We start from the raw sequence: 27,273 nt of genomic DNA, 5'->3' as shown, positions 1-27,273 counted from the left end.
GAGTTGGCAGGAAAAACTCCTTAGATTCTTACATGAGCTTTTATTTTTAGGGGTTTTAGAACACAGGAGAGAATGACACGGCGCGATGAAACAGCCAAGCCAAGCATTTTCGTGCACTGAAAAAAAAAATGTCAACCCTCTGTAATTCTTTTGTTTTTGTGTGCGTGCGTGTGTGTGTGTGTGTGTGTGTGTGTGTGTGTGCGTGTGTGTGTATTTACATCTACACCGTGCTGACCACAATGAATACCCATCTCGGGGAGAGTTTACGCTTTTGTTCGCGGTCCATACATAAACATTATTTCTCTTCGTGTGATGATGTGAGCTTGTAAATTTAGCCTGCCTCACTCATCTTTTCACTTTCCACCTGGTGAGCATGACCCAAATCTCTCGTGTGCGGCTAGGCGTCTGTTTTGATACCGAAGCCACGGGTAACAGAGAGCACTCACCCTGACTATTTTGGCTCACGAGAGGGAGCCAAGTGACATTTCAGACGTTAACAGATTCTCGTTTCGCGGTTAAGTATTTGTACTCGGACTGACTCTTCTTAAGCAAATACATCCTGAATCAAACGTCTGAATTCGCACCGCTGCCGGGGAGCTAAAAATAGTAGAATAACGAAAGCCGCTGCAAGCTGTTCACGAGACGTGGGGGCTGAACTTTAAAAACCTGAGGAGAGCATCACCACAAAAACTGGATTCCAGCTGTGCGGATCGGTTCCCTTGGTGTCGTCTGACTGCTAAGACAACTTCACATGCTGTTTGGAGGCATAATGACAGAGCTCAGACAGCACACGGAGAAATTGCATGTTGCCGTGACGATCGGGATGCACGACACGCTCAAACATTACACATCACGCGGAGAAAATGGATGCCCGTCGCCCTTTTGTGTGGAGGCTGAATTCAATATTTGTCATCTTCATTTTTATGTACCAAGCGCCTGACATATCCAGGCTAAACAGATTTGATTCTTTTCGAGGCAAACGTTTTGTTGTCCAGTTAGCCATTAAGATGAGATAATATTTGCCCACAAATGGAATTTTAACGCTAATGTGTTGCAGCTTACAGTAATGCGCTCTCAACTTTGGAGTGGTAATTCCAGCAACAGAGCTTAATCACGGCCCCAAAACTCCGTTGGGGTTTCGCTTTTAAATCCCTTCGGGGACATTAAACAAAGTTCCAAATAACAACAATCCACAAATCTTCTTTGAAACCCACAGAGGATGCATGGTGTGATTTGTAAACAATATAGATCAGGGGCATGAATAGAATACATTCATTTAGCACCGCTATCCGACGGAAACTTGTAATGAAAGACTCCATATATCAATAATCAGCTTTCAATTTTTGGAGTGACATGTCTTTCACAGACCGCAATGTTATTCCACATACCTTAAATTAAAACACACACCAAATCCAGTGATCACTAACTATCTGCTTGTCCATCCAGCTAAACTATCAAGCTAGCTCGTTAACTCGTCAATTGAATACATGAAGCTTCAGATGAGGAGGGCACTGCGAGTTAACTCGTGTCTATTAACCAAAACCAACCAAAGAGCATGAATTATCGATCTCGTTGCAGTAGTTGCTGGTCGCCATGACAACAAAATGTTTATTGCTCTCGGCTGGGAGGTGTCCAAACTTGGTCCTCAAGGGCTGCTCATTCATTCAAATGACCAGGATCGTTATTATGCTTCTTCAGAGGTTGCTGATGAGCTGATCATTTGAAGGGGTGTTGCGGCAGGGACAGATGGAAAACAGGCAGGTCAGTGGCTCTTGAAGACCGGAGCTGGACTTGCCTGCTAGCTAAATATCACACTAACAAACAAACCCGGAGAGCGAATTATATAGCCTAGATTCAGTTTCCAATTAATTAATGTAACCTAACAAACTACTTACACTATTATCTAAGTAGCTAGCTCGTTTCCGTTTGGCTGGTTGACCCGCTATACATGTTGCTTTCAATCAAGCTAATTGCTAATGACACAGGCTAATTCGAGCCAGAATTCACCTGTCTATTAACCAAATCTTTATAACGTAACCTCACTCAGCAACTAACAAAGAATCTAGCTAGCTAGATAGCTTGCCGACTCTCCAAAAAGTAACTTATATATATCTAACTATCAAGCTAAGTTGCTTAGCACAGAAGGTATTTATAGCCATCTGAATTTGCCCGAATCCATTCTGCTTACAACCATAACGATTAACAAAATCTTTATGTGACCAAACTAACGTACCAAAAACATTCCGATATACTGTAACTTGCTGTTTGGCCCTAGATAGTCATATCTACTTAATGAATACGTCGTAGCTAACTATCAAGCAAACTAGCTCACCACAGGCTCGAATTACAGCCATTCCGTTTCTGACCGGTACTCCACACTTAGTGCTGCCAATTAAATATTAAATGTTTGTCTCATTATTAACCTTTTCTAGCAAGTTAACTATCGAACTTAGTCACTACTAATTTAAACCTCTATCCCACTTAGGGTTGTTGTTACATTCTCGTTATGGTTTGTTCGAGGTTGCAAATGTTCGATAGTCGCCAGACGTTCACCTGTACTTTTCTTGTCCACAGCAAGAAATAAAAAAACTCCACTAAAACTGTTTGGTGAATGTCTCTCGAATATTAGGCGAAAGAACGTTTTGCGAACATTTGCAATCTTGAATGAACCCTCATCAACTCTGGCACGAACATGCATTTTTCTACCTTCGCCAACAGTCGTCATTGTTGCCCCCACAGTAGGATAGGGGCTATAATAAAGATAGCGGAATTCACCCGAATCTATTCCACTTCCATTTACTGCTGCATTTTGCAGAACCTGAATATAAATTACCAACAAACTAACGACTTTTCTGTCAAGATAACTATTTCCTTTTTGGTTCACTATCTATCTATCTATCTATCTATCTGTCTGTCTGTCTGTCTGTCTGTCTGTCTGTCTGTCTGTCTGTCTGTCTGTCTGTCTGTCTGTCTGCCTGCCTGCCTGCCTGCCTGCCTGCCTGTCTGTCTGTCTGTCTGTCTGTCTGTCTGTCTGTCTGTCTGTCTGTCTGCCTGTCTGCCTGCCTGCCTGTCTGTCTGCCTGTCTGTCTGCCTGTCTGCCTGCCTGCCTGCCTGTCTGTCTGCCTGTCTGTCTTGGACCCAATTAGCTGTCTGGCCAATCACAGGGTTTGTGACTGCCTAAATCCATTCCGAACTCCAAATGCATTTGCGCAGTTCCACTCCGGGATTTCCCCGCGTCCGCGTCCAGCCAGCTGCTGCAGAGCGTCGGCTCAGCGCTCCTTGCTGGTCTGCTCAGTTAGTTGTCCTCTTGACTGCGTACGAGTCGTTCGGATGCGACACGCGCGGGCAGGCGTGCAACTAAATCCCGGAGCTCACCGAAGATCTCATCTCAACACTCCCCGGCTTGAGTGCGCCGCCTTCGGGCTTCAACGACCCTCCAGACCCACTTCGTCACGACCCGCTCGGGACTTTTTCCAATTCACCTCGTCTCATTGGAGCGTGTCCCCCCCCCACTCAAACCTTCTCTTTTTAAACGACACGCTCGGGGCATGGCGCTTTACTTTTGAACCACCGTCTTCCTCTCCTTGTTCATGGAGCTATTGGCCCCGACCTAGATGCCTCGACGTATGGGGGAGCGTCTACCTGCCACCGCCGCCTGCTCCCTGTGAGGCGACCCCAACATGCAGCCGAGCCGACTCTGCTTTTGTGTGACCGGGACCTCAATTTGCGGGGGCCTCCTCGTCTGAACGAGGCCAGCCGAGTAGAAGAGGGGTGTCGATCTGAAATTCACACTCCTTCATCCTTCTCGCACGGTAAGAAGCACCACCTCGATAGGGTTTAAACGCCGCGTGCAAGAAGTGCGTCTTTGACTGACTTTAGAAAATGTTAAATCGTCTCAATAAACACAGTGATTTAGAGTCGGTCGCTTTTGTTTTGAAATTCTAAATTCATTTGCACAATGAAAAAAACTGAAGGCACACGTTTGTCCTCGGTCAAGTGCGATGCCGACTGTATAGTTAACGTGCATCCCCCCCACTCACTTTAAAACAGCATCGAAGAAACCGGATGTCAGTTGCTGCCTCTAGCGCTCCCATTTGCGGCTTTAAAATAAGATCATTGCACATGGCATGTATAATTCACGGAGCCCACATGCCTGCCATGAGAGATGATGGTGCACACACGCACGCGCGCGCTCACTAACTCAAACACACGAACACACACGCAGACATGCAGACAGATGCGGGGTTTTTACGGGCTGGGGAGCAATATCTGCCAGTCCGCCTTACGTGAGGCATTTTCGGAGGCAGGCTCCGGCCGGGATCCCCCTGAGAGCAGGGCACCGCTGACACGTCAAGGTTAAACCACATTGACGCGCCAATTTCTTGTGGACGGCGTTCGGTCGTGAGCTGACGCGCTGCAACGTTACATAAGGCAAACGCCGTCAAGAAATGGGGAATCAATTAAAACAGTGCGTCCATTTTTCCGATAAAATGTTGAAGTGAATGTTTAAGAAGTCACTAGGCAAAGATAAAAGTCTTGCAATCACCGCTTAAGGTCATGCATGGCCTTGGTGTTGTTCTTCCACACCAAACTCATCCAATCATCCTTTTATTTGCAATTGAAGCGTGGAATTGTCCAAAATGTCTCCGTGGCGGACCATTATTGCAACTAATGTGCATATAGTTTGTATTTGATGGAGCGGAAACTGTCTGGGTAATTTTGGAACCAAAATTGGAAACTTGGACTTTATAACTCTTTATAGAACCGTTAAAAAAAAAAAAAAAAGCAACACGAAACCATTATAATCATGAAAAAAATTAATTGAATTTCAGGAAAGACGGGTAAATTAAGTTGGCTGTAATCATTAAAAATATGGGGGGTGGGGGGGGATGCGTAAAAAGTCATGTCATCTGGACTGTAGTCATTTTCTATCATTTCAACAAATTTAGATTTTCCAAGAATTTTAATGCATGCAAGACAATTGTCCTAAATGCCCTGAAGGCAACTAATGTGCTCATGGTTCACATTTCATCATTCATAACAATTAAGTCGGTCAGTAGTTACTTTTGGAAGCATATTCGGTAACTTGACACCTCACTAAGAGAGCAACAGAATATTGGAAAAACAGCTCTTGATTCAAGACAAAACAGGTAGATTGTGCTGGCGCTTAGTCATGCTGAAAATTTCAAGTTACAAATGAAAGTTATGTCACGTGGAATACAAATCAATTTCTCCATATGGTTAAAATGTCGATTTTTCCAATGTCCGGAATGTGTTGGTGGTGGAACCTGAATGCACCGAACGTGCGCGTAGTTCACATTTAATGCCAATAACAGTTGTGAAGTCGATTATGGAACCACGATTGGTCACCTGAGTGGAAATTGATGCCATGGTCCTTACTGCAAAAGCAATTATGACAATCAAGAAAGGTACGTTATGGTGGTGAATTTTAAAAGTTGCCAAAGAAAACTTGACGTAGCCCGGCCCCTTTCTGCTGTAGTTATTGTGCAACTTTTCCACATATTTTCCCAAACGTGTTAGTCGACCCCGACTGGAACTGTTGTGCATATATTTCACATTTAATGTTTTGTAACAGTTGTGCAGTTGATTTTGGAACCATATTTGCTACGTTGAGTGGAAATGGACGCCACACACCTCGCTTGGAAAACGGTAATGCTCATGAAAAAAAGATATATATATTGAGGGCAAGACTGACACATTGAGTTGCGTGAAGACATTTGACAAATAAAATCACAAAATGAGATTTTCTCAATATTTTAATGTGTTATGGCAGGAGTGAAGCCAAACGGCTCCTTTGAATCTGCATTGTTGTTGTATCGTATCCTGTACGGTTTTGTTTGGCCAGTCAGTGTGCATAATTTGTTCGCGTCCTTGGCTGAATTATTGATGCATTGCTTCGTACTCTTATACTCCTGCGCACTGTCACGCACTTTTAAAATCCGTGGCTCGGCGGCCGTGTCAGTTTTCTTCAAGTCATTGGAGTGTCAAACAAAATTTCTGAAGAAATGTCCTTCACTGATTGGATTGCAGGTTGACTCTTGCCTGATTTTGGTGCGTGCAGCTCACATGCACTGACGACGTGAATGGAAATGGTGGATGATTTCGATAAGATTTGTGGGTTTTCAATGCCAATCCCTCTGAGGTTCTGTTTGCTGGGATCGCATGGCGGGCAGCATTAAATGCTCCGGCGGTCCGGGAATGGCCCACGGGCCCAATGTTCCACCGCCTAGTGGTTCAATTCTATCGACCAACTCATTTTAAGTTGTCGATTTAAGATTCAGGAGGGCGAAAGGGTGTCCATACTCGAGCCCTTCGTGGATCGGTCCCTCGATTAAGGGGCGTGTCCCAATACTTGCGGAGCCGTAATGTAACTCTCAGCTGTCGGGGTGCGTAAAAGAGGAGCGGCTGTTCGTTTCCGGGTGGTTCTTAGCTAGCTCGTGTATTATTATTACGTCGTCTGCGTGTTGCGTGACAAATGACAAATTCGGGCGGATTCCCGAAACTTTTATGCCTTGGCGTGAAGCGAAAGTCCTCTCGGCTTGGTGGAAGGAAGGAAGGAGGACTAGTGAGAAGCAATGTCCATTCTTTGACGATTGTGTTGGGGAAAAAAAAAATCCTGCTTTTCAGCGCGCTCTGAATTGTGGGACGCTAGCAATTGAAAAGAGAGCGAGAAAGCGGGAGGAGGACAAATGTTCTGTTACATTCTCACCACATACACACGCACACATGCACTCTCTACCTCCACTCCAGTTCTCACCCGAGCCAGGCATGCTGCTCGGGTCCATTTGTCGGTGTTGTCCCGGGAAGGAAGTGCCATCTCATCTCGCCTCGCACAAATGGTTTCGACGCAGGCGAGTGTGAATTCTGGCGGCTTTTTGTAACTCGCTATTTCCATATCAAAGTGTCTGCATATCAATAGGGAGAACATGAGCTACCAGCAGCCCCCACCGAGCCCGCTCTCCTCATTGCCTCCTCCACCCCACACTCCTTTCCCCCCCTCTTCCGCTCAAGCGGCCTCGTCCTGCTGCCGCTGCCCGATACAGACGCCGTTTTTTGGAACAGCCCGCATTTCGTTTGCAATTGTGATTCGGCGAGAGGATTCGTCGGCCGTAATCAAAATCATCAAAAGCCTTTTATGGTCTTTTAGTGGGAATATTAGCCACCTCGGACCCCCCCCACCACCACCTCCTTGCCCGCCGCCCGTCAAAGACACATCTGCAAAGATCTGATCTTCAAGGGAAAGAATAAAGCGTCCAGTGTGTGCGTACATACTGCTCGTTGGTAGTTGTAGCTGGAGGGAATTTTCTTTTCACGCCGTTCGGTTGCAAAGCTTTGGACCTTGGTGTGACGCTGAGCAACTGAGAGTCTGCAACCGAAATAGTATTTATTACACTTTGCGTGCAGCTGCTGTAAAAAAACAACAAGACAAGACCATTTCTGGCCGTAAATATACTCTCGGTGCCCCGATCCACTTTTTCACTGTCGTTACGATACCAATATTGCAGGAAGGATACCTGCCTCTATTTATTTATTTTTTTATTGTGAAATGTTGAGAGAGACTTGATCGAGCGATTCTATTTAAACAACAGGTCAGCAACAGTAGGTATGAGAAAAAATTTCAACCTCAAACATGAGAATCTCCTCCACTTGAATAAAAGAATTGGATCAATTTAATGACCCTGAAAAATGACCTAGGAAAGTAAATAAAAACAAAGTGCAAAATAACAATTCAATTTTGTGTTTACAATCGATGGAGTTTGGAATGGACTTCTTGTATATGAGTGCTAACATCAGACATTCTGGATGTAGACCAATATAATCCAATGCTCTTTTTTTTTGGAGCTGATATCGTATCGATATCCGATATCAATATCAGATCGGGACGCCTCTAAACTATATGGAAGCGTGAAACTGTCAACGTGGAATACAATTTTTTTGGATTGTGCTCGAGCATTTTGGAACCTATTTACCAGTCAGACATTTTTTCTCTACATTGGCAGTTTCATGCTTCCGTCTAAATATAAAACCATCAAATAAAGATCAGCATGGCGGCCACCGAGCCAGTCTACTTGTATTCTTACATGTTATGCACGCAAGTTCCTTGTGCATGTGGTGACCTAGAGAACGCTGATGTCAGTTCTGTCGTAAACCTCGGGACCCCTGTGAAACCCTTCAAACACCTTCCTGTTGCCTCTCTATTTCATGTCTGTCAGGTCTTTTTTCAAATTTTTATGATGCGGCGGTTAACTTCTCTTCATACTTATCGTTGGGAAAGTCCAAGTGTTCCTAAAACCATTGCCTGTACACTCGTTTTGAAGTGAGAACAACTTGAAAGTCACCTGATATTGCAGAGCCCATACTGCAGTTTGGCTTTCCCAACTCTGCAGACTAACTTCTCGGGCCAAAAATCTCTAAATTAAACATCAAACGGCAACTTAAAGACCCAGAACACGTCCTTAGGTGTAACACAGCAAAGTGCATGCATGTGTGCTGTCGGCGACAACTCAGGCTTGCAGTCGTTTTGTTCAGAGCGGTTTGAGCCAAGGAGAAGGAGTTGGTGTGTGTGTGTGTGTGTGGGCGGGGGGTGGGGGGTGGGGGGGTGACAAAGGCTCACCTGCCATCTTCACTCACTGGGCGTGGGCTTTGACAGCTGTCTTGTCTAATTCCCTTTGATGCTCCTGCACTGAAACGTTGAGCAACAAATGGACAATAAGGCCGGGAGGATGGCCTGCCGTGAATCATCGCCGCCGGGACGCCTCTGCTCTGATCACAGGAAGAGCAATCGACCACAGAGATGCGGTCCAATCTCCCGGGTTGACCCCCAAAATGTTCATTAAAAAAAACAACAACAACAACAGTTTTTGACTCATAGGAGTCATTGGAAAGTGGATTCATCTTTTTCACTTTCAAACCGATGCCTTCGTAAAACCGTTATTGACATTTTGACATCCGTCGCTGTGATACGAGTGCGGAGAGTCGTCTTCATGACACATCAACATCCTTCAAGCTGGCGTTGTCATGATACCACAATTCTCATTTTGATACTTTAACTGTATGAAGTACCTTGACAATGGTGGCAAAAATCTAAAACATCAGTAGAAGCGATGAATTGTTTTTATTAATTGGAGATATTAAATAATATTAATTTATTTTAACTGTCATATAAATGACTCGGCAGTTCCGTTTTTCAACAAAAATACAATTATTTTTGCAGATGCTGAAATGCGGTGCCTTGTCCAAAAAATAAAAACTTTACAGAAGAAAGATTACTGTCGCAAAATGTCAACATTTGAGAACCAGCACGTATTTCTCTTTTTTTTTTTTTCTCTTTCTGACTCACTATTTGGAGAGGTCATCGTTGCCTCAGTAGAAAACTAAAAGCTCCGCTCAGTCAAGAAGATTGAGTCACTTGGGTGAAGTCGCCTGTATTTAAATGCGATGTTGTAGTGAGCTGGTAAATAGTCCTGCCAGACTTCAAGTTAACATCATTAATTATTTTCATGCTGGTTTCACTGTGGTACGTCGAGTCTGTATGCGGTTTAGACACTGAATTCATCCTTAAAAAAACTGTAGTCACCACTGCACACATTATGTGCATCTCAAGTTTACGCCTTTCAAGTTATGGCAGCCGGCCGACTTTGTTTAATTTGCTTTGTTTTGTGGCTCAGTTTGAGAGTAAACTTCAAGCGGGAGTGACAAAGAGCTTGAAGCAAGCACACCGAGCCTCCTGTTTGGAAAATCGTTTGCTATCTGCCGAAGTGCACTGAGCAGGTTCCGGGAGGGCAGAGTGGTCCCTTTCAAAACGACTGATACTGAAAAGATATCGTTGCATTCTGGCTGCGGCGCTATCGTGGCACTTTTTGCCCTCCTCCATTCTCATTTGAACATTTTTATGGTCGACTTAGTGCAGCTTTGGCCATATTTTCTTTTCGCTGCTGTGCTGCTGCTACATTGCGTTTCCGGTTAAACAGTCACCATCATACCTCTCTCCTCTTTGTCATCACTGGTATCGCAAGAAAAGCCAAAGAAGTGGCGAACCAGTTTCGCATTGATAAACATTGATGAAGTCTCAATATGTAGTGCAAACTGTTTTTTTGTTTGCATTTTCTTTCCAGGCCAATCTTTCAAGAAAATGTTGGGCCGAGCTACGATACGCCCAGCATGATCGGACTTGAAAGGTTGTTCTAGAGCACAGGTGTCAAAGTCAAGGCCTGGGGGTCAAATCCGGCCCGCCAAGTTATTTTATGTGGCCCGCGAAAGCAAATCATTTCCATGACCTTGCTTAAATCTATACCGAAATCTCAAATTGTCATATGTAATAAAGAATTGTGACATTTTGCAAAAACTTTGTGAGGCCAAACAAAAAAGATATCGTGTGTTTCCGGTAACATGAAATTTCAGCATAGGGTCGGTAGGTCGGACAAAGTTGTTTTTTTTTAATCGTTTTTTTTTTCCATCAAAAATTTCAACAAAATAACCATAAAACATAAAACAAGAAGACATTGATTTAATTTTCTCCCCGCTCCGGACTCGGGCCGCCGCCTCCGCCGACGTCCTCCTCCGCCCTCCTCCGCCCTCCTCCGCCCTCGGTGTTTACTCAGCCCGTGGTGTTCCTCAAATAGTTTGCTGATTTTTTTCGATACATCAATGGATGCTATTTTCTTAACATTACGGTGCGAGCACGCAACTGTAATACAAAAAGCGCGGTTTAAACTGTCGTCGCAGATCGCGGCCGCCGCCATGTTTCAATGTTGTTGACAGACGACAGGGCAAACGACGCATGCGCTCAACTTGAATATCGCGAGAGTTTGCACCGACGTAAACCCTCTACGCAAAAATGTAGAGCAGGGGTGGGCAATTATTTTCCCAGGGGGGGCAAATGAGAAGCAGAAAATTATGTGGAGGGCCGGGCCAAAAGTTAGAAATAGAAATAGAAAATAAAGAAGATCGCACAATGTCTTTGTATGCCAGTAATAATGTAACATTCTCCTCCACCATCACACTCGGCACCGGTTCTCCTCAAGGATGTGTACTGAGCCCCCTGTTGTTCACGCTCTACACATTTGACCGCTGTCCGACTCTTATTAGCGGTCCAGTTTGCGGAAAGTTTTCAACATGATAACAATCAAACCATTCTAGGAAATGTTCATTTACTCGAGCCACAAGCGATTCACTCTGAGCATGGAAATTGCCAGAATCGGACTGAGTAAGAATCGCTTCCTTGTTTTTCAAAGTCTCGTAGATTTGAGTCTTTCCGACTCCAGGCGTCTCCTGAATGTTTCGTACTTTGTTACCCGCTTCGTTTAATCAGATACAGTACATATCACTTTCCCTTCCATGGTCATTACTCTCTCCCTCTTTCTTCGTCTTCCCCTCCCTCCCTGTGCTCTGCAACTTGAAGTAACTGCGTCACCTGGTGTTGAAATACCTGTCATTACAAGTCCAAACGAAATGAATGCGAGCAAACCTTAATCGTGCACCAATCTTCGGCGGGCCGGATTAAAAAGACCAAGGGGCCGGATCCGGCCCGCGGGCCGTAGTTTCCCCACCCCTGATGTAGAGGGTTGTTTGAAAAAAATGCCGACCGTAAAGTTTTTTTTCGACGTAGAAATTCTCGGTCGGTTTTCTACGCCTGACCGGGTTTTCACTCACTTGAACAATAATTGAACAAATACTTGACTGATTTCAAAACGAGTGAACCATCGATTTTTTTGTGTACAAGTAATAATACAATGTTACGGTTAAAAATGTATTTGGTTTTACTATCGTAACGGCCCTCTGAGGGAAGGCATAATTGCAAAGTGGCCCACGACAAAAAGGAGTTTGACACCCCTTGTCATGTTTCGGTTTGGGACCAACAGGTGGCACTGTAGGGCTCCCCCTGCAGCTGCACACCTGTTGCTCGTTATGTAATTAGTTGTATAAAAGGACTCCCGCCCGACCACCCATTGTCGGGTCGTTGTTTGTTTGCTAGCTACTGTCATGTTTCAGTCATGGTTGTGTTCCTGTTAGTTTTTTGCTTCAGTCATGGTTTTGTTTTGGTACTTTGAATTCCTTGTGTTGTTAGAACTTTGTTTGTTTCGGATTCAGTTTTCTCTGTGTTTTTATCAATCCAACTCGTCAAGTTCACCCTGCTCCTCCCTCCTGCCTGCTTTTTGGGGTCCACCACCACCACCTTGCAACGTGACACCCCTGTTCTCGAGGTTACATTCAAGGTTTGTGCACATCCACTCCTCCGTACGTGAGCCCCTAGCGTGCTATTATCTACGGTGACTTTTGACTTGGCTCACGTAGGCCGGTGTTTTGCCTTGTTTATGTGTGGGAAGGCTCCGGCGGTAAGGGACCTCGGAAAAGCGCGGTCAGGTCAACGCAACTTGGCTCTTTACGTTACCGAAAGGTTGCCGAGGAGCTACCGTTCTGCTTCGTTCATCTTTCACCACTCCAAAGTCACTGTCGTAAACCGGCAAGGCCGATAACTCCGGGCTAATGACATTTGTCACTCGCGTTGACTGCGGTATTGGCGGAGAAGGTATGGCGGTGCTGGATTCCATTTAAAGTCCCGTAAAGCGATGTAGATCCCACTCCAGCGCAACAGATTACAACATGAGCTGCTGACATTTTACACGGATATACACATCAGAACATGTTGAGATGTTGGGGAGTCCATGTTGAATTAATATTGCTCCCAAATGCTGAAGCTGCATCAGATCCAAATTAGTTTGACATTTTTGCATCTGACCTCGCCGGCACACCAAATCGAAACTTCTCCCCCAAAACATAAAAAATAAAGGCAACACTTGTAGTTAGTTACATTGTGCTGCTGAAGTGTTCCACAATGTTTTTAAAAAAAAAAATATTGTCTTAAATGTCTCATAATTTGTCCACTTATGTTATGGATATGATTAGCATACAGATCAGTTTACAAAGATACTCAAGATGCCAACATGGTCCAAAATCCTGAACTCTCTTTTCAGTTTTCATGAGTTTCTGGCCTTTTTAAAAAAAAAAAACAAAAAGTTTTTTTTAAAGGGCTGATGAAACTGTAATAAAGTAACTTCCCCACCGGCGAGAGCAGTATTTCCGCAAATAGTGACGCCCGTTTATTCAGGCGTCAGTTCAACCAAAGCGTTTGGGGAATGATATTACAAATTTTACCGGATGATTACAATTCATACAGACTGAAAGCAAAATGGGAAGTATTGTGGTGAACATGTGGCGAAGCAGCAAGAATTAGGCTGCCAGCTCCCAGAACAAAAACACCTGGAACAGGGCACGTGTCAAGAGTTCGCTGGAACACGGATGGCCACAGATACTCCACAGGGTCATTTTTAACATTGCACGGGGACCTGGTAAGACTCCACAGGGTGATGGCAGAACAAAACCTCATTGCTACAAGTTCCCCATTCCACATGGATTCTCAATGAGGAAAAATCCACCCATCTATTTATCATACCTGTCTAGTGCTCTCCCTCCCTTTTTTTTTGTCAAAACTGTTCCACTTTCAAGCAACTTTTTCTTCTATTTTACTCCCCGTTTAAATGTCCCGACTGCCGTTTAGCCTGCCGACTAGTCGGGTCTGCAATAATGGCGCCCTCTGATCGTTCGCTGCGACTGCACACCCTTAACTCCACATTCCACATGGACTCTTAAGGGTGAAAATGCACACCTCCATTTATCGGACCCGTTTCTGCCTCTCGTGTCTTTCTGGATCAAATTTCTGTCCCAATTTTTTGAGTGAAACACGTTTTACCAAAGCCATCTTTCGCTTCCTGCTTACTTCCCCTTTTGGATGATCCCCGAACCATGTTAGGGCAGCCAATGAGTCGGGTGTGAATTAACAGCGCCGTCTGTTGGTCGCTGCCAAATTGCGGTTGACGAAACAACATGACGCCACGGAGACGACCTCTGCATTTCACATGAATTCTTATTGACGAATAATCCTTCGGTCAATGCATCCTACCCGTCCCAACCTCACACGCTCTTGTGATACAAATGCCCATCCCTCTTTTGAGTTGAGAACCAAACTTTTTCCTGTTTACTTTTCATTTAGATTTCCCCCCGCAACTATCTGAGTCCGAATTAATTGCACACGCTGTTGGCTGCCGCACAGTTGAAAGAAAGCGGCTGCACACCCATTCCTCCGCATTCCACGTGGATTCCTAATGATGAGGAGAATCCCCCAAGAACATTCTCATAACCCGTTTTGACCTCTCATGTTGGCTTTATAGGGAGGTGTTGTGTCGTTTAATTACCATTTGAGCCACGCGTGTTGTTTTGGGGTGATGCCAGCATGTTTTCCAAGGTGAAAGGTTTTAGTCCCAGGCCTGAACTACTCCGGGGCCTGATTGGCAGGTGAAGCTTGACGGCAAGACCGATGGAAATAGATGCCCCTTGGCAGAGTCCATTTTGTTTATTCAACAAAGTGCCGCTCGGCGAGCTTTTCGTTGAACTCGGAATCCCCAACGTGGCCGTTACGCGACTCCCATAACCAAATACAAGGAGACAAATGACTGGAACGATTACGTGTGAGGGCGGTTAACTTGACGGATGAGCGCGTGGCGGCGAGGACGTGGACGAGGGCAGCGGGAGGAAGTCTTCTCCCGTACTACCACCTTCGGCGTTTGAAATGCCGGCTAACTTTTCCCCGCCGCTTTTAAAATGGATATTTAATGATCAACGGAGCCGTGGAGCTTAAAGTCTTAAATCGGAGCGCCCCCGCGCACTCCTCCGCAGCCCTTCGGTGTTGTCCAAGCTTTCAAAAGGGGGGCTTGTTGCCCCGAGTGATGGATCATCCGAGGTCTGTTTGGGCCGTGCGTTAACCCTTTACTGTTTGCAAATCTCTCCCAGTTGGGGAGACGTCGACGGTGCGTGATGGATGTGTCCCGGGTCTTTGGGCTCCATCTATCAGAAGATTAGCACTGACCTGTGAGCTGTCCGGGCCGCCCTCGGTGCTCCGTTTGCCCGACTCTCTCCCCCTGCCATTAGCACATGAGCGCGTCGCTTTTGTCTCCAGGGTGGGAGGCCGGGGGGGGGGGGGGGGTGAAGCCGGTGTTCTTCATGCGTCGCCAACGCAGGTCGCAGGTCGCAGGAAGTGTATTGAATAAAAAAAGGTCATCATGAGGCGCCCCCTTCCCCTCGCACCATCCATCTCCCTTTGCTTTGTCTCGTCTCCCAAATTCCTAAATAATTTCAGGTAATTATCCAAGAAATTGAGGTTTCAGTTCATGCTCCGCTGCAGAGGAATGTCTCCCGACGATTTCCCTTCTTTCTACCTTGCTCACCCCGCCCACACCCTTCCCGCGGCATTCTCCGTATCATATAAAAATGTAAATCGCTCCGCTGATGTAGTGTGACGGGATTATTTCTCATTTGGCGCAGAAAAAGGGGAAGAAATGGATGCAGGTAGAGTGTCGGCTAACGCCCGCGTTTCATTTCCCACGTGTGCAGGCCGCAGCCCGCTTCACTTTGATTGACAGCCGGTATTCTTCTGTCGGAGGCTTTCATGTGCAAAGTTACTCAGTGGAATTAATAGCAAAAATAATTTAACTGGAATGGGTCCTTCGCTTCCAGATTTAGCGCGCCGGTGCTGCCGTGCTTGAACGTCACCTCCCACGATATGGCGCTGCCGGCACTTTTTTAATGCTTTCACAAATATAGAAAGAGGACTTGCGATGTTTTCATGCTGGTTGTCGAGAGGTCCGTTTGCGCTCGGGCTCATATGAGATCCATCCCGAAAGTGAGCTTCAGCCAAAGTGACCTTCCTGATGACAATCGATGAATTTTCACATGATCCCCAAACTTCTTAAACATAAAAGAAAATAAATCCGGGAGTCACCTTATCACACCGAGCTTAACCTCTGATGTTAGGTCAGATTTCAAGGTGCGTGCTTTCGTCCAGTCGTCATTTGAGGCGCGCGCGTTATCTTGAGGCGATGCCAAGCATGTTTTTTCAAGGTCGGAGGTTATCTCCCGATCCCTCGGCGGTTCTCGAGGGCCGTGATTGGCAGGCGTCGTCACGTAGGATGGGAAACTGCGGCGGGATGCGCGGAATGGCGCGGCTTGCTTTCACAACGCGTCGGCTCACTCGGCCGTCTCGCTCGCGCCGCGCGTCGGCCCGCTCGGGCCCCCCTTGTCGCCGCGGGGGAGCGGCTTTCGAGGCTAATTTTGGCAGCTGCTGTAAGCGAACTTTGAAATTTAGCTTTCATGCTATGAAGCATTAAGCCGACAACCCCTCAAAAATAAGACGACGACGACGATGCGCGATGAGAATTTGGCTTCGCCGGCTGTGTTAATTTGTTCCGTTTGAAAGCTTTGCAGAGGCCGAGAGGCTTCGATGATCGGCATCTTTCTGTATGAAGAGTTCTGATGAAACTCTGTTTGCTAATTGCTTTGCGGCAGAGTTTTAATTAGGAGACGTAATCATTCTGCCATTCAGACGCCGAGCATCGTCACGTAAGATATCTTTTGAAAAGATAAAAACGATGCGTCCTTGTGGCGAGGGTCTGAACACGAGCGCCGTCTTTTCCCGTGAATTAGCATTTCGTGGGCTCACGCAATCGATTGAAAATATTTTGGAATGAAAGCTCTAAGGATGAAATCAATCTGTTTCGGGGCAACGGTTGACCTCTGATTTCTTTTATGTGGTCGCTAAGTTTTTCCTAATATAAACCTACATACAAGTGTAAAAATAAATCCTCAACCTTCAACTCGAATGCGTATATACCGATTGTATATTTTTGCGATTTTTGGGGAGGTAAAAATTGGCAAAAAAGAAAAAAATAGCGTCTTTTTACCGGCTCAGGGCAACGGCATACGGCCCATTCAAAAATGCTTGCGTTCAAATGTTTACAATTACGCGATACCTTGATCGGATTCTATACTGTGATATGGATTTTAGGTCATCTCGCCAAACCGTACGTCATAGCGCACGCAATCATCCAAAAAGTCACGCGGCTTCATTTATAGAGCACAACTCACGCACAAGGCAACTCGATGTGCTTCACACAAGACACGGCACCTAAAAGCATTTACAAACGCAACACCAAACGACATTCAGAAGCAGCGCAAAGAAACAAAAACAAAAGTAGCTTACCAAAATTACTGAAATAATGTACGTTGAAAATATTGAAACGCATGAACTTGCCAACTTCAGAGACATTTCAAGCATTTAAAAGGAAAGTAAAGAAATAGAAGTAGGTTTCTAAAATTACTGAAAGATTACGGTAAAAATGTTGAGAAGACCTTAATCAAAATATTTACTCTCTGGGCTGACTAAACCGTTGACCGTCATTTCAAATTAATCGCACACAATTTCCCTTCAAAATGGCCGACAGATGATTTGCTTTCACAAAAAGTCATCTGCGGCAAAGACTCTCCGAAACTCCCGCTAAGCACTTGGGCTTTTAACGTAACGCCTCACCAACATAAAAAAATGTTCGTCAACAGAGGAACTTGACACCGATGACGACGTCCCCATCAGCCAAAGCTTCGGTATTATGTTCTGGCATTTGGGAGCTTTAAAAACGAGCTTAAAATTAGGTGAATCTTTCAGAGAATAGCCCATAGGAAAAGAAAAAAAGTGAATAGCAAACCACAAATGGGCGGGGGTTCACTGTTATTAGCTTCTTCTCTGGATTTATGTGCGCGCGCGGCAACCTCGAGCCAGAATATTGTGTGGAGACGCTTCCACAGATGGGAGCCTTGCTTCTTATCAATGGGGGAAGCGCTTCTCAGACCTTTGTTAGGGCATTTTAATTACAGCGGCGCTTGCTGTAATTGATCCGGGCTTAGAGGGATTTAACTGTCAATGAGAGTGAGGCCTGGGCGTTAAGACAGCCCAGCCAATGCTTCCACCTTTGTATCCTCTTTTTTTTTTGCCGTTGAATCGCATCTGTCGGCGTAGTGGTTAAACGGGCCTCGGCGGGCGGACGGAGCGCCGTCGTCTGTTTCCACTTGAACGTGTCTGTTGTCGGGGCTCGCCGGCACCGCCTGCTACGTCTTCTTGCAGAGCATTCGCGGCTTCTCATGTTGTCACCCAGAAGCTTTAAACTTTCATAAGGCTGTTAGATAATGCTTCCCGATGAGGGTGAATTATTGATGGCCTTGTATGAGTGGGACTGCGCAGGCAAGCTTTTAACTCTCCAAAGCTGCTGTTGCTGCTATCGGCTTGCTTATCCGGTAACTAAGGGACACGGCGCAAACACTCAAGGAATGATGGAGTGGAGGAGAACGGGGGGGGTGGGGGGGCGAGTGGAATGAAGCAAAGCAAGCAAAAAATAAAGTTAAATAAATAAATAAATAAAGCTCGTGTTAGGTTGCAAAGCTTTACATCAACACAAGGAGCCTGCCCCGTTTTTCTAAAGAACAGACGAGCTGTTTGGTGGCCGCCATATGCTTCCGTTTGTTGATTTCACAGTCGTCCGTTTGGGACGACAAATGTTTCCAGTTAGGCACCGGAATCAAAACGGGACATTCCCCGCCTGTTAGTTACGTCACTCATTAGTGCTCGAATGGGCGTTTGTCGAAAAAGGCCTTTTCAATATTTCTACATTCAGCCACTTCACTTTTAAACTGCTCTTTAATGCGGTCCCTTAAGCAAGGCACACTCATACGGACAATCAAATGGGAACGGTTTTCTTCCCTCGTAATCAAAGTCAGCTCGGTCCGGTTATGAGACTGTCCTGAGCAATTATCCCGCGGTGTGGGCGTATCGAGAATCTCTTATTTATTTATTTTTTTTCTTTCCCCGATCTGCTCACAAAACGGTCAGGTTGACACTCGTAAAATGTTAAGTCTATTCAATATTTCTAATGGAAAACTCTAATGGGTGTGTGGTCCAAGCCACCGGGCACCATTATTGTGATGTGAAGAAGAAGAAGAAAAAAAAAAGAGAGAAGTCAATTCGGAAATGACCCGAAGCAAACCCAGCCCCGATAGACGCCCCCGAACCGCCAAAACCCGCTCGCTTGACGTAACTGCGCTTCTGTCGTTTCACGGCATAGCCTGACCGTTACGCATTTGGCGAGATGGAGATGCACTTTGTTTCCAGATTTTGGCAGCCCAACTAACGCCTCTCTTGTTAGGTTGGCCGATTTGGCGCTTTAAAAGACACAATAGTACGGATGCTAGAATCCAAAGTTATTTTTACTTCTTCGATGGGACGTGTGAGTTTTACTTTCTACTACTGTGTCATGCGGTAGCCTTTGTGCCCTCCCAGTGGAATAATGGAGGCATCTGCTTTTTCCATTCAAGGTTACGGTGTGACTCATTTGCTTTTTGATGATAGTGCCATTGTATGAGTCTTTAGTGTAATGTTAATGCAATTTAAATGAAAACGAATGCATTTCGGGCGGCCCGGTGGTCGACTGGCCTTCCGGTGTGGAGTTTGCATGTTCTCCCTGTGCCTGCGTGGGTTTTCTCCGGGTACTCCGGTTTCCTCCCACATTCCCAAAACATGCACGGCAGGTTACTGGAACACTCTCAATTGTTTCTAGGTGTGAGTGTGAGCGTGGATGGTTTGTTTGTCTATCTGTGGCCTGCGATTGGCTGGCAACCGGTTCGGGGTGTCCCCCGCCTACTGCCCGAAGACGGCTGGGATAAGCTCCTGCACGCCCGCGACCCTCGTGAGGATAAGCGGATTGGAAAATGGATGGATGGATGGACGAATGCATTTGCTCAAACAGGTAGCCATGTCTGCAATAGCGCCTCATCGACCTAAAAGACTGTAATTACCTCGCCTGTTGCTAACATAATAGCAGAACCTACCTGTTGTCTTATATTCATTGCATTATGGAACATTAAAAATGATTAAAACTGATCTCGGTGGGTTTTAGTGACGTGTTCCAGTGGGCATGTAGTAACCCCGCAATGTTGTGTGTCGGCTTGAAACGGTAACATTATTTTACAGACGAAACATTTTCCCAGAAACTATTGCTGTAAACAAGCGCAGTTGTTTTTTGTTTTGTTTGTTTGGTTGTTGTTTCTTTTTTTTTGTATGCTCATGTATGAGATTTTTCTAATGTAAATAGGTACATTGGCTCAACAAAGGTTGGTTTCTAAGGGATCTAATACTGTCCTAATTTAAAGCTCAAATTAAAAAATGTGTATTATATGATGGCCATTGAGGTTTTTACATAAACCTACTGTCCAGGAAAGTCAAGTGAGCTGCAATCTCTCGGTGCACAAGAGACCTAGCATAGGAGCTATTGAGATTTTACACCGGCTGCTCTCGCCGTCAAGTGTGCCACTCCAAACGGGTGCTGGTCGCCAGTCTTTAAATTCGCGGTGGGCATAGCAAACCTTTTCAGAATTCATAGTGCATAAACAAAGAATGAAGTTGTGCAAAAAGTGTGCGTGTGTGCGCGCACGCTTATGTATGCCCACTCTCACAATGGTGAACAGGTTGAGACGGTAGAGGGAAGGAGCTGTGCGAGTGAATGGTGATGACGTAGATAAATAAACATGCATACAAATTTATCAAGTCCCCCCCCAAAAACTGTTGTGTCCATTTTTTTCTCATTGAACAATAACTCATGGTTATTATTGTGACGAGCCTAGTTGTGTGTGTTCGTTTGTTTCCTTTGTTTTGTTTTTGTACTCTCATTTCACTTGACGAAAATTGTAAGACACCAGAAACATCGGTTCATATTGTTCCGAAAATTCATATCAAGGTAGAAATCAAGATCCCCCCCCGCCCACTGCATTTGAATAAATAACCGCACCCAGAAGGCCTGGAATGAGTAATCTGGAAATTCAGTTTTATTCCCGCCGGGCCGGGTTGTAATAATCGCTGTTCGGGCTTCTGCTCCCTAACGCCTATTAATTTCTTACAAGCCGCGTATTAGCACATTTAATTTTAAATTGGATTTTTCAAATTCAATATGAATGTCATAAATAGGAGTGGTAGCTATTTTTGATTGATACACTAATAAAAATAAATGTAATTTTAATGTAAAACAGCTAAAAAATCATCCTTAATTTCAACCATCAAATCCATTTTCAGGGGCAAAACCCTAAAAATCAGGATCAAAAAGCGTGATTTTTGTCTGAGCCTTAAACTAGGGCTCTCAATAATTCTTTTTTTAAATTTAATTTTTATTTAATTATTTTAGAATCCAATTTTCAATTATTCCATCGATGACTTGAGATGTTAACTTCAGGTACGTTGACCTTAAACCTAGTGTATCCATGACACAGTACATCCGATCTATTCATACCGTGCTTAAAGCTGTCCTAATTCAATCACCATCATTTCTCACTGCCCGATGGCAGGTTTGAACACAAGGAAGACTGTCGGGTGTTAAAACACAGAAGCGACAGGACCGTAACGGTATTGGCGGCTGTCCCACGGGACTCGTGAGGTTGGGTAATGGCCACGCGGTATGAGGCGATTTGACATGACAACAGTAGCTGCGCTCCTCAACGCCTTGGTCTCGTGAATTAAATCCAATTCCGAATGTAGCTGCCTGTCGTTAAATGTCACGGGAAATCCTGTCGAGAGAGAGAGAGAGAGAGAGAGAGAGAACTCTGATAATTTCCTCATGAGAAAAACCACACACCTCGGGTCTTGTAGTTGTTCTAAAGATATTGCTGTTTTTATTAGCAGGTGTTTTATGTGTTTGCCCAATGCTGCGCTACCCATTGCTTTTGTGCTCAGCACCCGTTGGAAACAAAACGATAACGCATGACTAAAGTAACCGATTAATTATTCCTTATTTCCTGACAATTTGTCGTCAAAGCGGTTTTAGTCATTGAGTCAATGTTGCAGTCATTTTGGAGACTGGAGTTTTAACTGCTGATTGAATTGCGAGCGAACCATCTCAAATGATCCCTGCTCCCATCCCACCAAAAAGTGCAATAATGATTTGTGGCGCAGCACCGCCGTGTTTAGACCTCAAATGTAATTGCGTGTTGATTTTCCAGGAATGTAGCAGCGTTACTAATTAGCTTGAGCGCGCCAAAGTAAGGTGAGCGAAAGCACTGAAGACGCTCGATGAGCAGAGACCGCACGTAGCCGCGCAATAAACTCCGTGAAGCTGATTGGCTCGAGCGGCGGGAAGAAAAAAAAAAATGGTACCCTCGGGTGAAACTAAACTTTGAATGCACAACTAAGGCGCCGTCCGCCAAGGTGATGAAAGCGGCCTGTAACTGAGTCTGAGCGGCATGGTCACCGTTATATCATAACAAATTGTGCGAGAAGACATTTTGCAGAAACCTGATGAAATAAGAATGCATCCCACTCACCTCTGACCCTGGCCCGTGACCCTTCACCCTGATCTTGACCCACAATGCTAACCTTAACCCTGATGCCCTAACATTTGAAAAGACCCGAAATCATGTTTGTATTTTGAGTGGCACCTTTTGGTTATTATTATTATTATTATTATTTTTTTGGATTCAACATTTTTGGTTGCAATTTTTTGTCCCAACTTTTGCTGTCATTTATTTGGTGATACATTTTTTGGGTGACTGATTTTTTTTCACAATCATGGCTGACAATTTTGTTAAAGGAGCTGTCGTGTGACAAAATATTTTATAACGAAGGGCAACATGATGCCAGCTATGTGAGGATACCCTACTGTCGATACATTCGATGGCACAACTCTTGCAGGCACAGTTAAAGCCCTTTCACACTGCACCGAGCACAGCACAGTGCCGACCAACCCGTTTATTGTGTACGTGCTGCCGTGGCACAAGGGAGCAACGCCGGGCTGCGGTAGGTGTGCCCTAATGATGAAATAACATCAAGGTACATTCAGTTGGCGTGATGGTGGCGGCGCGATTTCAAAGTGAAACAAGCAAGAGATTTTGGCGGAGTGATTCTACAGTGAAAAGAGCTTTGAGGAGAAAATGGAGGAATCAGTAATGTAATCAGTCACAAATGGCCCGGTGTTTAGTTAGAGAAATGCGCTGCCTGAAGTTTGTTGACTTCCTCTTGAGGCTCGCGCGGACTCCCTCCAAGGCTGTTAAACAGCCAGAAGTACTTCATTGAGCTGCAGCTCACAGATGAGCCTAAACTCCCATAGATCCTGCAGTGCTATTCGAATCAGATGAACCGATGTCCTTTTAGCTGCTGCTTGCCTCCTCCTCCTCAGTGTAAGCAAAGGCCGCACTTTGTTTTGAAATGGTGACAAATGCATATTGCTGAGCTGCGGTCTCCTCAAACCAAACCAGCGGGAAAAGCACAGGCTACTTCCCGTTTGGTCGCTTAGCAACCAGCGCCAAATATTGGCAAACAGTGATGCCTAAGCAAAGTTTATTCTGTGTCAACTGATGCTCCCAACATTGGCATCCAAACAGGAGTTTAGAACATTCGCAAATTAAATAAATAAATAACATAAATGCATGAGAAAAATCCAAATGATATCTGGTAGGATACACTGTGTGGTCTATGACGTTTTACTTACAACTTTCCTCTGTGGGCATTCATGCTAATTTTTCATGTAGCTGGAGAGGCGGACAAATGTTATCGAGTCTGTCATGTCAGTGTGCACCCTCAATTCTTGCTGGCTCGTCGCCTGAAGTAAAGGCACTGTGGTTCATATTTCTGTTTTATCTTTCTTTGAACATGGTTGTGATTTTTAACCTTGGCAAATCTAGTCACTAATTGACTGTGAAAGCTGATATACTATGTGGAGTGCCCCCCCGCCTCCAAAGGTGCGAGTCAACGTATCATCTGTTAGCAACATGCCAATCGAGTTGATGAGTTTCTTCTTCATGTTGCGGCGGGAAGTGGTTGGGCCGTCACATATTCCTTGTAATAATGCGATTTAACATCAGAGTGAGATGGAGGTGAGCCAATTTTGTGTGTGTGTGTGTGTGTGTGTGTATATGTACTGTATATATATATATATATGTATAAATTTTCTTACGACAAAAAAAAAATTAGGAGCTACAGTGAAACTCCTCTACAACGAAATCATGTTTGCCCCCAAAAAAATTTCATAACAGGGGGGTTTTCACTGTAACAAATTTGATCTCGGATGTAAACACACACACACACATTTGTGTACACGCACATACAAACGAATGTGTACTCTTTATTTTTTTATTCTAATAGGTCATAAATATGAGCATCCACTTATTTGACACTTCATATTGTCAGTGTAGAAAGAAAAAACGGGAAAGAAATTGCAAAATTTACAATCAGCATTCACTTTCACTTCCATCAATTTCTTGGATAATGTTTTATTTTGCTTCCTCCGTCTTTCATTTTGATCACTTTTCCCCTCTCTTCCAGCGTCAGAGCTCTTCTTGTCTTAGCTGCTTGACATCCAAAGGTCTTTTTTGTAGCCATTTTAGCAATGCAACGTTCTTGCTGCGTCTGAAACTAACAATAACAAATACTTCCTGGACTACTGCGCATGTGTAAACCAGTGCGGCACTTGCTGTTGCCATTTCCGAACGAAGCAGTAGAGGTCGCTGTTGGATTAGACTTTGTTGTAGTGAATCTCGTTGCGAGGCAAGAGCAGAGAAAAATATTTCATATAACACAACAGGGGTTATTTTCGTTATATGGGGGGCAGGAAAGTGGGAATGATGTTAATGCATGACGATTTTTTCACACCTGGGGGTATTTTTGCCCATGAGGGTTTCGTTGTATCAAGTTATTTAAATGTGAAAAGTAAATGTAAACAAATGTCAACTTAGCAGTAGCTTGGAGCTGACCGGTTGCCATGTGAAGCATGGCACTTCTGCTTGGTGGGAGAGGCGGGGTAAAAGAGAAGCTTCTAATCGAGTCGTCTAAAATTGCAATTCCAAAGAAAAAAAATCATTCAGTCTTGCTTTTAGGTAATAATTTACGGACTCATTTTTGTCCATGCATTTTCCGGCAGACTGTTTCATATACCGTAGATTTGCCCACATTTCCAGCATGACATCATGTAAGTGAGCTACTTGTGTGCACATGGGGGCGAGTTTGGGTACATGTGTCTAATGAGCGCAGCAGAGAGTGTCAGAAAAAGACATGGAGGAGATGACAAAGGTTTTCTTTTCTTTTTTTTTTCTAAATTTGTAGCTGAAAGTATGTAAAGAAAAATCTTCACTTTGTTATCCCGTGCCGGTGAACGGCAGCTCGTGCTTGTCTCCGGCGACCCCGGGATTTTGTCATTTGCTCTAAGGTCAGCGCATCCATGTCGAGCGCGGCTTCAGCGGGACCAGGCTGCGAATGTTTGTCAATCAGGCTGGCGTTGGCTTCTATGAAACGACTTGTTCAACTGCGGGCTTTTTCAGAGCTCACAAAACCATTACGAGACATTACAAATGTTTCCATAAAACATCTTTGCTGCAAGCATTAGTTTACAATGTCACAATCATTCCTTAAATAAAGCAACGTACATTAGAATTTGAAAAAAACAATCGTGGCATCACTTTTCAGTGGCCGATGAGGGAAACCTTATGCCATTTTTTCAATCCCCATTTTTGTCTTAAGCGTACTGGACGCAAACCTTTCTTTGTCTGTTTGACTTTCCAGTTTTTTTGTTTTTTTTGGTCACCCTTACTGTGTTTCCCGTTGTCCATCTGGCCCACTTTGTCTTATCTGCAGCCTCCATCGTTTGGCTCGGAGCCCCAAACACACCAACTGTCGCGTGTGCTTTTAATAAAAGACTCTGCAGGCTTCACCGTCTCAGCATTCTGGCCTTCGCCAAACATCATTGGAAAACATTTGACCACACTTTTCCTCCGAGGTGTTCTTTCTTTGTCTGGGAAGCAAAAACAAAGCACAATCCCTGTAAGTGTTTTCAATTTGACTTGGGATAACGTTGGAAAACAGTACTGAATAATCGGGGCTAAGCATTTCTGGCAACATCCTAACAACACCTGTTGGAATGTAATCGCTTCCAATGAACCGGTTTCAAAGTGAAATTGGCTTTGAAAACATATATCTACAAATAATCATCCGTGGCGTTTATTTCCTCAACTGAAGATTGGTGGAGTAAGACTTTGACAGTTTTGGTGTCGATTTTGGTGACATATTTTGGTCAGATTTTTTTTTCCCCACTATAATTTTTGCTATACTGTATGACATGCATTTGATGACTGATTTTGGGTCCCAATTTTAGTGGCACAAATATATAAAACTGTTTTTGGTTAAAAAACAAAACAATCAGCAACATTTAAGACCACATTTTTATGGGGAATTTTTTTTGGGGACGGTGAAAATCTTTGCTCGCAATTTTGATGAGCATTTTTGTGGACAGGTTTGTCAGTCTGTTTTCATATTGCATGCTAACTATTTTTTTCCACTCCTAAATCATAAGGCCGACCTACCATTTATGTTATGCAAAACTGAATGGCAAGCAAGGAGTGGAACTAATAAAATGCATAGCTCCCCATAACATAAACATTGTGGAGCGACCCTGCCAGTTGCGAAGGACGCCGTCTCCACATAACATGAAGACCATCTTTAATACTTCATGGGGATTTTTTGACAGCATGAACGCCATAATTCATGTGAGAGATGGTTTGCGTGTGGATAGGGGCTGCTGTTTTGGTTCGCATCTGAGTTCACATGGGTTCGGCAGTTATCTGTAAGTCCTTCTGGGATCTTTTTCCAAAAGTAAAAAACAAACAAACAAAAACACCCAAAAGGCATTCGTCATCACAAAAGTCAGCTGTGTTCAGCTTTTGTGGTTTATTTTATTGTTCCAATGAGAGCAATGCTATACCACCGTTTGCAGCATATCCCTTCCATATACAGTATATCTTAGCCGCTGCAATGAGGAAATGCAAGCTGACTTATGTTTCTGGAAAATCCTCCACGTTGCTGGTGGAGACGAGGAAATGAAAACCGCATTCCCGGCGGTGTCGTGACATCACAAAAGGAGCATATTGGGAGGAAAACTATTTAAGAGCTTTTTTTTTTTTCCTCTTTTCAATAATTGGTGACAATTTTTGCAACATTTTCGTTGGAATTTTTTTTTCGCTCTCATCATTTTGTTCACTAAATTGGGTTTTCTGTTAACTTCTTGAGCGTCATTATGGTGACGTTTATTTTAAGACCTTTTTGGTGACATGTCTGTTTCATTGTTAGCATTTAAAATTTTTGACTAGAGTCCGTATAACGGGACTTAATTAAGGTGTATCTCAGGAACATTGGAAAATACTGTATATCTAGTGGTTATTTTTTGGGGGCGTTTTCAGAGAAGCGTTTTGCTGTCTTTTGCTAAGGATTTTGATGAAAATTGTTTGTGAGCAATTTTTGGTGATATTTGTGGTGACATTTACCTTTTTTTTTTCAATTTAGGGACTTTA

General features: G+C 44.4%; 1 protein-coding gene across 7 annotated transcripts in view; it reads left to right on the top strand.

The window, feature by feature from the left end:
* Positions 1-3,316: 3,316 nt before the first annotated feature.
* Positions 3,317-27,273, top strand: part of adgrl2b.1 (adhesion G protein-coupled receptor L2b, tandem duplicate 1) — a 130,177-nt gene continuing 106,220 nt past the window's right edge. For all 7 annotated transcript variants that reach the window (XM_086128535.1, XM_086128536.1, XM_086128534.1 and 4 more), the window contains exon 1: positions 3,317-3,812. The gene's annotated coding sequence lies outside the window, so the exon portion shown is untranslated. The remainder of the gene's footprint in view (positions 3,813-27,273) is intronic.

This window comes from Hippocampus guttulatus, chromosome 14 (assembly GCF_054856545.1).
Source record: "Hippocampus guttulatus isolate MCC_2025c chromosome 14, RoL_Hgut_1.0, whole genome shotgun sequence".
Taxonomy (NCBI): Eukaryota; Metazoa; Chordata; class Actinopteri; order Syngnathiformes; family Syngnathidae; genus Hippocampus; species Hippocampus guttulatus.
The sequence above is the reverse complement of the archived record's forward strand: the minus strand, read 5'-3'. Positions and strand labels throughout refer to the sequence as shown.